Source organism: Olea europaea, chromosome 6 (assembly GCF_002742605.1).
Source record: "Olea europaea var. sylvestris chromosome 6, O_europaea_v1, whole genome shotgun sequence".
Taxonomy (NCBI): Eukaryota; Viridiplantae; Streptophyta; class Magnoliopsida; order Lamiales; family Oleaceae; genus Olea; species Olea europaea.
This window is the reverse complement of record NC_036242.1, coordinates 27366748-27379611: the sequence shown is the minus strand read 5'-3', so window position 1 is coordinate 27379611 and position 12864 is coordinate 27366748. Positions and strand designations below refer to the sequence as shown.

Below are 12864 nucleotides of genomic sequence, written 5' to 3'. Positions count from 1 at the left end.
TACCAAACAAGGTAATACTTTCACTCAAGGGGTCGAAACTTGTTCTCAACTTTTCTTATTTGTAAAAGGGTAGTTGGCACAGAACGTACCTACCTTTCATTTTTTACATTTTCACCCTTACCTTCCACATTTTTTTCGCTGAATGTCCTTTTCATCAATTTTTAACTTAAAATAACTAATATATTCTCATATTTAAATAAAACAAAAACATAGAAAAGTAGATAAAAATAAAGAATAAATTACAATCTTACTCCTAAATGTTTTAAAAAGTGCAAGTGAGTCCAAATAATTATTAAAATTCCTAATAGCACAAAATGTCCCTACGTTTGGCCTATAGTGTGCAAAACGTCCTTACGTTTCAAATTAGTGAAAATAGCGTTTTCTACAATGAAACGTCAAAATAGGGATGAAATGGAAAAAAATTGAAATGTTGGGATGTTTTCCGCAAGAAGTGTCAAATGTAGGGATTTTTTTGATATTGGGCCTTATTAAAATATTAAAAATAACAAAAAAAAAAAAAAAAAAAAAAAAAAAGAAAAAAAAAAGCTATTGCTCCCTTCTCTTCTTCTCCAAACGGGTTAGCCACCTTTGAAACCAAAAAACTCCAACAAACCACCACCCAAATTGCTGGACCACCATATCACTGAAAAGCCATCACTTCTCTCTACACATACCACCCAACATCTAACTTTGAAACATTCATGTCAATAGATTTGTTCGGAATTGCAAGCCAAAATACCCAACTCGCGAATGTAAATACTGGCGGTATCACCTGTTCCGAAGAGATCTATGTCATTTTCAACACACCAATCGACTTTACTCCCTAGGACGCTTCTTTTCATGGTCTTAAAATATCAACAGATGGTTTAGCGATATGGAGGTTCGATGGTTTGGGTGATGATTGGTCGAAGTTTTTTATTTTCTTACTTCTAACGTGACAATCCCATTTGGAAAAGAAAAGAAGAAAGAGAGCTTTTTATTTATTTATTTTTTATTTTTTTATTTTTAACATTTTAATAAGGCATAATAGCAAAAAAATCCCTACGTTTAACACTTCTTGCGGAAAATGTCCATACATTTCAATTTTTTGCGTTTTCATTCCTATTTTCACATTTCATTGCGGAAAGCGTCATTTTTACCAATTTGAAACATAGGGGCGTTTTGCACACTATAGACGAAATATAGGGACGTTTTGTGTTATTAAGCCTTTTAATAATTATTTGGACTTACTTACACTTTTTGAAAATTTAAGAGTAAGATTGTAATTTATTTTTTATTTTTATTTTCTTTTTTCGCTTTATTTAAAATGAAGGGTATTTTGATCATTTTATAATAAAAAATGGTGAAAATGAAGTTCAGTGCAAAGAAATTTAGAAGGTAAGGGCGCAAGTGTCAAAAAATAAAAAGTATGAACGTTTTGCACAATAACATTAAAAAATAGGGACTTTTTGTACTAATTACCTAAATAAAATGAAAATCCAAAGAGCAGCATCCTTAAACTTAACGTCATCTGACAAATAATAATCAAGTACCCAACTCTTAACTGTCTCCCATATGAATTCTCGGTTCTCCCCTCCCACAGTTTTAAACCCAAGGTTTTTGCTCTTCAATTTTTGAATTTTGACACTCTCGCATTTAATCCATTATTACATAGCTCTAATTTATCCCATTTTCTTTTTTTAGTAAAAACTAAAAATATGATTGAATAATGTCACAATTTTTTACTATGTAATTTGAAATTATTACTCGATAAAAGTTTACTATACTAAAATTATTAGAATTACGACAATATTTCAGCACGAATTTAACCTTTTTATACTTTTTTTTTTTTTTAAATTCTTTCAAAGAAATAAGTGTATGGATATGTAATAAATTGTTTAAGCATACGAGCCTGGACTGTTAATAAATTATTAATATTAAATGAGAGACTCGGATTAAAATTCAATTATATAAACATTTATAACTTTGATTATTATTCAATAAATATTTAATTGTACCTAATATAGAAAAATAACATTTTCCACTAATTAAGTTGAAAATTTGCAACCAAGGTTGCCAAATATTGATGCTTGGAGCACATGGATGCTCATTCTTATTTTAACGCTAATTAAATACCCAAAATTTTATGATTGATGCACTCTAGCCACTTAACATGCCCGACATCAAACACCAATCTTGTCATCATTTCTTCATTTATTTGAAAAAGTCACTTCAATTTTCAAGACACTATTTGCCTTAGCATGATCACGTCATTTTGTTCCAACATATCAATAAAATCCTTGATAATTTGTAAATCTTGAAATAACCTTTAATCATTCTACAAAAATAAGATTTGATATCAGTGTGATAAAATAGAAATGTTCACGTCTATTTGACGGCAAGATAGACAGTATCCCTCTAGGAAGGATCGAAGTGAACTTATTGTGAAAGTGTGGGGATGCGATTACAAGATAAGGTGAGGATCCAAATGCTATAAGAGTAAATGTTTAAGGACCTTGACTGTAAATTTCTCTAAATTAGTTGGAAAAGGGCCGGAGTCTGCAGGAAGGAACTATTAATCTTCCTAACTGTACCACGACGTTTCGCCTTCCCTTTTTCTGACTCCTACCCCATGGAGTCCCCACCACCACTCTCCACTGCTCCGCTTCCTACCGCTGCCGCTGCCCAACCACCACAGCGACCGCACCCAAATTCCCTAAACTCTTCTCCCAACTCCCGACAAACAAACTCCTGGGATGACCCCCCGCCTGCATTGCCCCAACTTTCGAAGCTTCGCCTTATGTGCAGCTACGGCCTTTTTCCGACTCCTACCCCATGGAGTCCCCACCACCACTCTCCACTGCTCCGCTTCCTACCGCTGCCGCTGCCCAACCACCACAGCGACCGCACCCAAATTCCCTAAACTCTTCTCCCAACTCCCGACAAACAAACTCCTGGGATGACCCCCCGCCTGCATTGCCCCAACTTTCGAAGCTTCGCCTTATGTGCAGCTACGGAGGCCACATAGTCCCCCGTCCCCAGGACAAATCACTCTGCTACATCAGTGGCACCATCCGTATCATCTTTATCGACCGGAACAACTCCTTTTCCGACATCCACCGCCGGCTGTCCAGAACCCTCCTGAACAACGAGCCTTTCACTATCAGATAGCAGCTCCCCAACGAAGACTTGGACTCGTTAATTTCTGTTAGTACAGATGAAGATTTTGAGAACATGGTTGAAGAATATGACCGTCTTAATACTGCAAGTGGGTCGAAACCTGGTCGCCTCCGCTTGTTTTTGTTTCCTAAGAGTTCGAGTATTAAACAGCTTCTTGTTGAGAGATCGTCGACTAAATCGGAGGACTGGTTTCTAGATGCGTTGAATGGGAAGGCTAGTAATATTTCTGGTGGTGTTAGTGATCGTGGGTTTTCTGAATCTTCTTCGGTTAATTGCCTTCTTGGGTTGGAGGATGATTTTGTTGGTAAGGAAGCTGTTGGAGGGAAAGATGTGGAAGTCCAAATTGAGACGTCGAGGAATGGTGTAAATGGAAATGGGAATGAGAATGGTAATTGTCTTAATCACGATTTGCATTTTATCCCAGGTTCCCCTATGCTGGAAACCATCTCGTCATTTGGGTCTACCTCGAGTTCTCCGTTGACGACAGGCCGGTAAAAGCACATAACGAGGAGAACCAGAAAGTCGGAGAGTTGGGAATTGAGGAGCAAATTCAGCGGATAAATTTTGGGGTTGGTGGAAATGTTAAGCAGGAAGAAGTTGGCTGTTTCGTAGCCACTAGTGTGGTGGCTAAGACGGTGGTTTCGGCGGTTCCGGTGATTGTTGGTGAGGAGTATGTGAATTGGATTTTCTCCGAAGACGAGATATCCGATCGCGGTGGGAATAGAGAAACAGAACAAGCAGAGCAACAACAAGTGCAGATACAATTATAAAAACAGTAATTTCCTCAATTTCAACAGAAACAAGCTGGACCTATTGATTTGTATTCCCCAGACTCAGTTTCAAGGTACCCCATTTATTTATTAGCATAATTTTCCTTTTTAATGGGCTTATCTGTGTACTTATGAGTAAAATATATTCAATTTGATCTGGGATTTTATGGTTTAATCGAATAGTGATGGAAGTATTGCAAACCAATTCTTTAGGTAGGGGCAAATTATTTATAAAGAACCTGTTGTACAAATTCAATGCGGAAATAGTAAGCTTTCTATCGACCCAGTTGATCTGAAGACTGAGGATCAAAACAATAGCAGGGTTCATATGCACCCTCAAGTTCAGGAATCCCTTTATGTGTTACCGGGCCAATTCAACCAAAATAATCCTCAATTGTACCAGCCACAGCAGTTTATTCATTTGAATACGCATTATATCCCTGCTGGGCAAGTGCCAATTGGGTCGTATTACCCTGTATACCTTTCCCAGCAACAGTGTTGTCCACACCACTCTGCACTTGGGCTGCAGTACCCAGTTTATTTTGTGCCTGCTAGACCATCCCAAACTTATAATTTACCAGCGCAGCAACCAAATTATGGTGAATTAGCACCACCTGCCCCTTCTAGCCACCCCCAGAAACCTCCTCTGGCGGCAATGCCTCCCTCTGCAGCTTACAGTCAGACCAGAAATGCTCCTGTTTCAAAATTTGATATGACCGTTGGTGTATACAGAACAGCAGCTGCAGCATCTTCACCGCTAGTCGAGATTCCTTCCAGTCAGCACCAAGCCCAGTATGTTGGTTACACCCAAATTCATCATCCATCTTAAGCAATGGCTCCCCTTTCAGCTTCCATTCCTAATTACGCTTATGCATATGCTGATCCTAGACATTTGAGTGCACAGTACCAGACCATGTTTTCAGCCCCTATGATGGTGTTACATGATGCGTCACTGCAGCATCGAGAACATTAGGCATCTTAAAACTTCACAGCCATGACAGGTAAGTTTTGGAGAGGATAAACAATTTTGCAGGAATAGGTTTGGTATGTTGTTGCAGTTTATACTGCAGAGTCTTCGATGCATCTCCGGCATTTAGCACCGACAATATGTATATTTATCTGTTAGTTTGACGTCAATATAAGTTTAGTTGCACATCATTTTATTTTATACTTCTTATATGGTGCACACGTTTTGTGAATTTATCAAATTCATTTTTCATGTTGGCTTCTTGTATTTACTGCTAGATACTTGTGGGTACTAAAAGATGGCATTCTCATATGTTCTTGTGCATGAAAATATAGTGGTTCCCCCCTTGCTCTACTTTTAGTTTTAGCCAACCTAATTTCTCCTTTTCTATGCAATAATTGCAATTGAATTAAGTTCATCAGTGAGGTATGTTTCGTGAACTTACAAGTGATGGATAAAGATTGTTATGATTGCATTCCTTGTAGACTTTTATTAGCCAGTGCAATTACAACTTATCGATTGTCTTCTTTGTTTGGAATATTTCTTAGATATGAGAGCATTTTACCTTTTCTTTCAGTATGGAGATGTGAACTTGACATGTATTGTCATAAAATTGTGAAGATGGAATTATTTTTACTGATGCATATTTTTACAGAAATATCTAGATTTCAATTTCCTTTCCAATTCATTGGTCAGACTGAACTATATAGCTACCGTGCATTAGAAACCACTTTTTCCATAAAAAGTAGTCACAGTCCCAGCGTCTTATTTGAAGTAATTTGCATGTGCACTCTTAATGGTTCCCTGTTTTCTTTTTCTTTTTCTTTTTCCCCTTTTTTTTTATGATTGAATCGACACATTTTGCATTGTAATGTGGAAGTCATTATATTTGAAGCATGATTGTGGTACACTTGTATTGTATGGTCAAAATCTTCAAAAAGCTTATTTAACATGAAATTAAAAAAAAAAAAACCCAATATTTTTTTGTGGGATTGGCCCAATCAAGGGGTACTTTTAAATTTGACCCAGTCAAAGGTTCAAAATTCCAATTTGACTATGAAAATCATGAATATTATCACATTGGCCTCTTGAATGGTAAAAGACAAAGATGTCCATAAATGTATTATATAATTACAAAACAATGTATTGTTGAAAGGACTTTACTACCCGTTTAGTTAATAATTGAAAATCAAACACTTCCCCACTTATAAAATTTCAAAACGAGCTTCCAAGATAGAAAAAACTTTCATCTTTCTTGAACCTTAACATCGCAAAAAATGTTCAAACGTTGAAGCCGAAATTTTTTTCATATCAATTACTTCAAATCGGTAAGTATATTTATGCATGTTTAATTTCATTTTCAGTAAATTAGTATACGTTTGAGTAGAAAAATTTTATTTCGACATAATAATAGTTAGTATAAATTCTTTTTAACAGATCTTACCTATAAAAAAAAAATTTGAACAGATTCATAATTTTTTTCTTTAGAACCGTAGAAAAAAAATTCATGCACAAAACAGCCAAATAGTTGGCTGATTGTTGGCTGTTAAACAGCCGATTGTTTTGCTATTTAATAGCCGACTGTTGGCACTACTTTTTGTTTACAATGATTTCTTCTTATAATTAATAAATGAAGTTGATTAAATTTATTTTCTCATGCAGATATGATAATCCCTGTCTGTTATTTCAATGATTTCGAATTGAATGAAAATAATCGGTGGGAATGGAGATGGACGGGTGACATATGTGGTTGTATTGCGATTCCCATAACAGAGAGTACATCATACTCAGAAATGTACCACGATTTGCAAAATAAGCTAAATGTCGATCAATCTCAATACGATATGCAATTGAGATATCTATTCAACGGTTATGGGGATTCATCCATCCCGATGCCATCGATATTCGTTACTAATGATGCTGAATTGAATTATCTATTAGAATTGAATAAAATGCATCGGACTCCGACTGTTCTTGGTATGACTTTAATTAAAAAGGATGTTATCGAAGGTGTACGCGAAGATTCAGATAGGGGAGATAACAATAATCGAGGTTTTTGGGAGACAGTGGAGATAGTTCCTGCGGATGATGTGGTGATTCCTGAGACAATTGCTTCTGATCGTGATGTCGCTGTTACGTGCAGAATTTCGTCGTCAATTGAAGACAATAAGAATATAAATGAGTTTACAAATGAAAATTTGATTGCTTTATCCCGACAGAGACATGAGTCGGGTGGGAGCTCACAGGTTGGAACAAGTGGAATGTCCTCCAATTCTTTCCGTGTGGCTCTCAATGATGAGAACTTGTATATCGAGCAACTATTTGAAATCAAGAAAGATTTGCAGGAAGCTGTGCACCGGCTGACATTAAAATATAACTTTGAATTCAAGGTAAAGAAATCAAACAAGTCATTGTTGACAGTTGCCTGCGTCGAAGACAGTTGCAATTGGCGCTTGAGAGCAACTAAGATGGATACGAATGAGTGCTTCGTAATTCACAAGTATTCACGGGAACATACTTGCGAAGTGGGAATTCTTCAAAACGATCACAGGCAAGTTCGAGCTTGATTTATTGGTCGACAGATAATGCACAAGTATTAAGACTTACATACGATCTACAGACCTTCGGACATCATTAGCGACGTCCGTCGAGAGTATGAAGTGGTTATGAGCTACCAGAAAATCTAGAAAGTCAAAAAATGTGCATTGGAGGATTTAATGGGATCGGCTGAGGAGAGCTATGCTAAATTGGCTAGGTATTGCCATAATATGGGGATAACTAATCCTGGCACGACATTTTTTATTGAGACAGGGGCGATAATTATTTTAAGTATTTCTTCATGGCTCTCGAACAATGTATTTGGGATTTTCAAAATGCAATGCGACCCGTAATTTTAGTTGATGGTACAATTCTGAAAGCTAAATATCAAGGCAAATTAATTATTGCTACATGTCAAGACGCCAATATCCAAATTTACCCTATTGCATTCGGCATAGTCGACAGCGAGAATGATCTGTCTATGCGTTGGTTCTTTTCGAAACTGAGGGAAGTGATCGGGGAAGTCGAAGACCTTGCCTTTGTAATCGATTGGGACAATCTATAATAAACGGTATCCCTGAAGTTTTTTTTAGGCACATCACGGGTATTGCATGTACCATATACAAGGTAATTTGAGGACTAGGTATCGGGGTAAATGCATCGTTTCATTGTTCAGGAGAGCAGTCGAAGTTTACAGTGCTGAAGAGTGTAATAAGTTCATGTTCGGGATATGAAGTAAATCATTACCGGCATTGGAGTATCTGATGAACATGAGGATCGAACATTGGGCACGGTCATACTTTCCAAGACGTCGATACAGCATGATGACGTCGAATAACGCGGAGTCTCTCAATGCATTGTTTAAGAATGATCGAGAGTTACCAATTCTCGTAATGATTGAGAACATTTGTAATAAGCTGCAACAGTGGTTTCATGACCGACGTGAGCATCACAGAGTTGCACTAGCGTGCTGGCCCCAGCTTAAGAGGAGAAACTCTTTAAGGCGGCAGAGGTTGCGAGGAAGTTGAATGTAGAAGCACCAGATGAAGTCCGCTTCTCCATGCAATGTGCACGTAATACGACATATATGGTGGACTTGATTGATAACACATGCACTTGTACGAGATTTCAGTTGGAGAGTTTTCCATATGAGCATGCAGCTGCGGTGGCCGTGTATTGAGGTTTTGCAGCGAGAACGTTATGCTCTTTGTATTATACGACTGAGTCTTGGAGAACAGCATATGTTGAGACAATATTTCCTCTGCCGAATGAAGTCGAGTGGGAAGTTTCCGAGCACATTTTCCCGTTTCATGATTTGTTGCCACCAGCAGTTAAACCGCGTGGTCTTGGACGTCCAAGTGCATCTAGAATACCATCTACCGGAGAATTTCCTCGATCACGTAGGTGTGGCAGGTGCAGAGTCATAAGGCATACTCGATAATTTTGTACCAGTCAAATTCCCCTAAATGATAATTAGACATGTACGTTAAATGAATAATATTTTCGTTTACTTTACACTATTCAATATTTGTTCTTCATAAATGTTCAATATTTATTCTTAATAAATGGTATTTATAATGATTTATATGAAAAAATTAGTTTCATACTCGACATATATGTAAAATAACAAAAAATCAACTTACAGAAAAATAATTAAATTTTCAATTTGAATGTTATATATATTGAACACAAATTTGCAATTATTTCATAATCACAAAAAATAATTAAATTTACAATGTGAATGTTATATACATTGAACACAATTTTACAATTATTTCATAATCACAAAAAATATTTAAATTTACAATTCTAATGTTACATATATTTAATACAAATTTATGGGTCACCATTAAATTCGAACAAATCACATGCTAGTTTCTTTCTCCAGTTCTGTATCTACGATTAGTTGATTCCATCAACCTTATGTCCTATACTTAAAAATTCAACGTACTTAATGGCAAATATTTCGTAGTCGCCGCTACAATTGAACAAGAATGGATCAGTTCAAAAATGTGTAGCTAAAAAACTAAATTTGAAAGATGAAAACAACAAAGTTCAAACACTTACCTTATGGACTGTCGCGATGTCGTTGTGTTCCGAACAATCCGCACTCTGTCCTGTACAGTAATCCCCGCTCGTCTGGTCATCATAGGAACAATTACAGTTACGGACTCCAGGTTTTGCTTCAGCTGGCCTTGTGTCAAACATGAATGATTTGGGTCGTACACATATATAGTCGTGTCAGCAAAAACGATCTTTAGCGTAACATAATGCTTATTGATGGACGTTGGAATGTACATATGTGTACAACCCTTCTATGATTTTTTCCCGACACTCGGCGACATTTCTATGACCCACTCGAGCATATATTCTGGCACCGTGTACTCGTTACCCATAAGTTAGAGCAACTGATACTATATGGTAACGGCACGCAGGAACTCGGTGTTTAATATGACTTGACCATAGATGTCAAATGATTTTGGATATCTTTGACCCCGATCTCGCAACAAGTCCATGGTCAGGTCGATGTGTTGCATCAGAAAACACCAAAAAAGTATGAGTTATTCATTTAATAAACACAAAGTGACGTATACATAAAAAACACGAAATGAATAGTTCACTTATATCGCCGACGAGCCAAGCTCCTGAAGTGGTGATATCGTGGAACCACTTGTAAGCGTCCGAGACTGTTCGGTTACCTATCGTGCGGCTAATTCCGAAAAAACAGGGAAATGTAAAATAAGCATAGACGAGTTAGCGTACAGTGCTTTATTAAAATCATATAATACTTATCCGGGGATAATTCTCCTGCACTCTGTCTCGAACACTTTCCACTTGGCATTGTCCACCTCTCTGAATAAGTTCGGGTGCATCCCATCGATGAACGTCCTCCTCTTGGCCTCAGCCGTGAAGGGGGAAACAACGTACTGTAACGAAACCCTCAACCTCTTGCCGACCACCTGCTCCGTCTCATCAATAGCATGTCTCTTACCCTTAATCATGACGGGCGTCCTCTAAACCTACGGGGCCACCTCATCTGCCCCTCCCATCGGGACCTCCCCCTTCGTCGCCATCTCCTTCGCCCCTCCCATCGGGGCCATCCCCTCTCCCATCCCATCGGGCCCACTCTCTCCCCCTCCATAGACAATCAGAATGACTCTAATGTCTCGTCATGCCAAAAATGTGGGTGACCCCTCTCCATCACCATCTCTGCCGCCCTCTCGATCATCATCTCTATCATCCCCTCTGTCCCCCATCGCCTAGCGGCTAAATCTTCTCTAAGTATCGCTATCGTATCCTGAAGGTCGACAACGCATGACCGTAGCATTCCAACATCATGGGATAGATCGTCAATCCTCCCTATCAACTCTCGTCCCATATCGTCGACCCTCCCTGTGAGATAGTCGACCTTCCCTGTCAGATCGTCGACCATCCCTGTCAACTCTCGTCTCAAATCGTCGACCTTCCCTGTCAACTCTCGTCCTAGATCATCGACCCTCTCCGTCAACTCTCGTTGTAGCGCGTTGACCTCTTCCACTATAAATTCAGTCAGACGGGCATACAAATCATCACTGTGTGTCGGAGATACACAGGGGATGTGTCTGGACGAGGGAGAAAGAGATACCCTCAGCGGTGGTGATGCCAACGGCGGCGGCGGCGGCGATGCCAATGGCGACGACGATGCTCTCGGCGGAGGCGATGCCAATGGTGGCGGCGATGCCTTCGGCGGAGGTGATCGTCGATTAGCTGGGCCGCCCTCCTACATAAATAACATTAAAAATTATTCAATAAATTTATACGTCAACGATATTCAATAAAAGTTATTTAATTCACATACCTAATCTCTGTCCAGGCTTGGATCAGACATTTCCTCGTCTTGGGTGTGCGGAATGCCTAAATCCCGCACAAGACCCCGAACCTCCTCTGTCATCGACGGCGTCAACACAGGTATGACTTCAAGCTGACATATTGACATTTCAACTAGTTAACGATCATGTAAACAGATTTTAAATTACGTATAATATAAATCACAAATGCATAATACTTACTTGAGGATCGTCGAGGAGGGTCGATAACTATTTCCCAGTGGTACATCCCTTCGCTCGCGACGATCTCCAATGATGCATCCGAGGGTATCGTGTCTCCCCTCGCTTCGCGAAGTGGGCTCCCATTGCAGGGACTGTCTCATACAACCAAATCTGCAACACATACACTTATTATGCATAAATGTAATATACTAAAACTTTAATTTTAATTATATTAAACATTTACCTGCACCGCTAAGGGCAATTCATATGTATCGTATTTACGCATTGATCCCCTGAGCCTCGAGTGTAATCTGATGAAGACATGTATAGTGTCTTCGTAGTATCTCCGGCCCCATGGATAGTTGTTGAACGCATCAATATTGTCAACAACTTTCAAATGAAAAATGTCGATGACAGTCTTCTTATGATGACACCTCATCATACTCTTGAGGATGTAGACTAGCCCAAGTTTTAATCTATCTAGCATCTAGTCGCACTCCCTGATCGCGACCATCAACTTGGGTAGATGCACTGACCCATGTCTCTGGAAGTACGTCTCGTACAGCCTATTGCTTCTCTCAATGGCTGCATCGTCGCCCGTAATCCTCAGTCCAGCGATCAAGCTAAACTCATTCATCAAGAAACTGACGACCTTGCCTCCAAGGTCGAAGTGGAGGGAATCGCCGTCGACTGGCCTCAGAAGCCGACATAGAAGTCCATCGATAATCTGTCATGAGTACTGCACATCTCGCATCTGGTACAGTGACCACAAGAAGGACTGTCGTAGCATATCTCCGTGATGATCATCAAGCAGCTCCAACACTGCAGTAAAACTCTCAAAGCTACTGTTCCAAGTAGCTTTCCCTGCCATCCGTCTCAACTCCCCATCTAAATGATACTTCATCTTGCAAAAATTCAAATGTTAGAATATTGAACAATAGATAATAAAATAACGCATAATCTCAAAAAATTAACGCAACCAAATTTTAACTACCATACAATACGCAAGTTATTACGCTAATAACAAAATAAATTCAATACAAATTTAAAAATTAAAATAATTTAGTTATAAAGAAAATTAATCTTGTATATTACATTTGGAAAATATATTTACAAAAAAAATTTCAAATTAAATACATTTTTAAAAAAATAAAGAATATAAATGTTATTTAAATAAATTAGAACAAAATCAAAGATTATTTCATAAAATAAAAATAAAAGGAACAAAATAAATTGTTAATTTCATACAACATTATCTATTCAATTATTAAATTATATAAAAAAGGCAATTATAAAAAATAAATAAATAAATAACATAATTATTATTTAATCAAATTAAAATAAATTAATTATAAAGAAAATTAATCTTGTAATCATTTGGAAAATATATTTACGAACAAAA

General features: G+C 38.0%; 1 pseudogene; it reads left to right on the top strand.

The window, feature by feature from the left end:
• The first annotated feature begins 2799 nt into the window (after positions 1–2799).
• On the top strand, positions 2800–5796 carry LOC111396314 (annotated as a pseudogene).
• The last annotated feature ends 7068 nt before the right edge of the window (positions 5797–12864 follow it).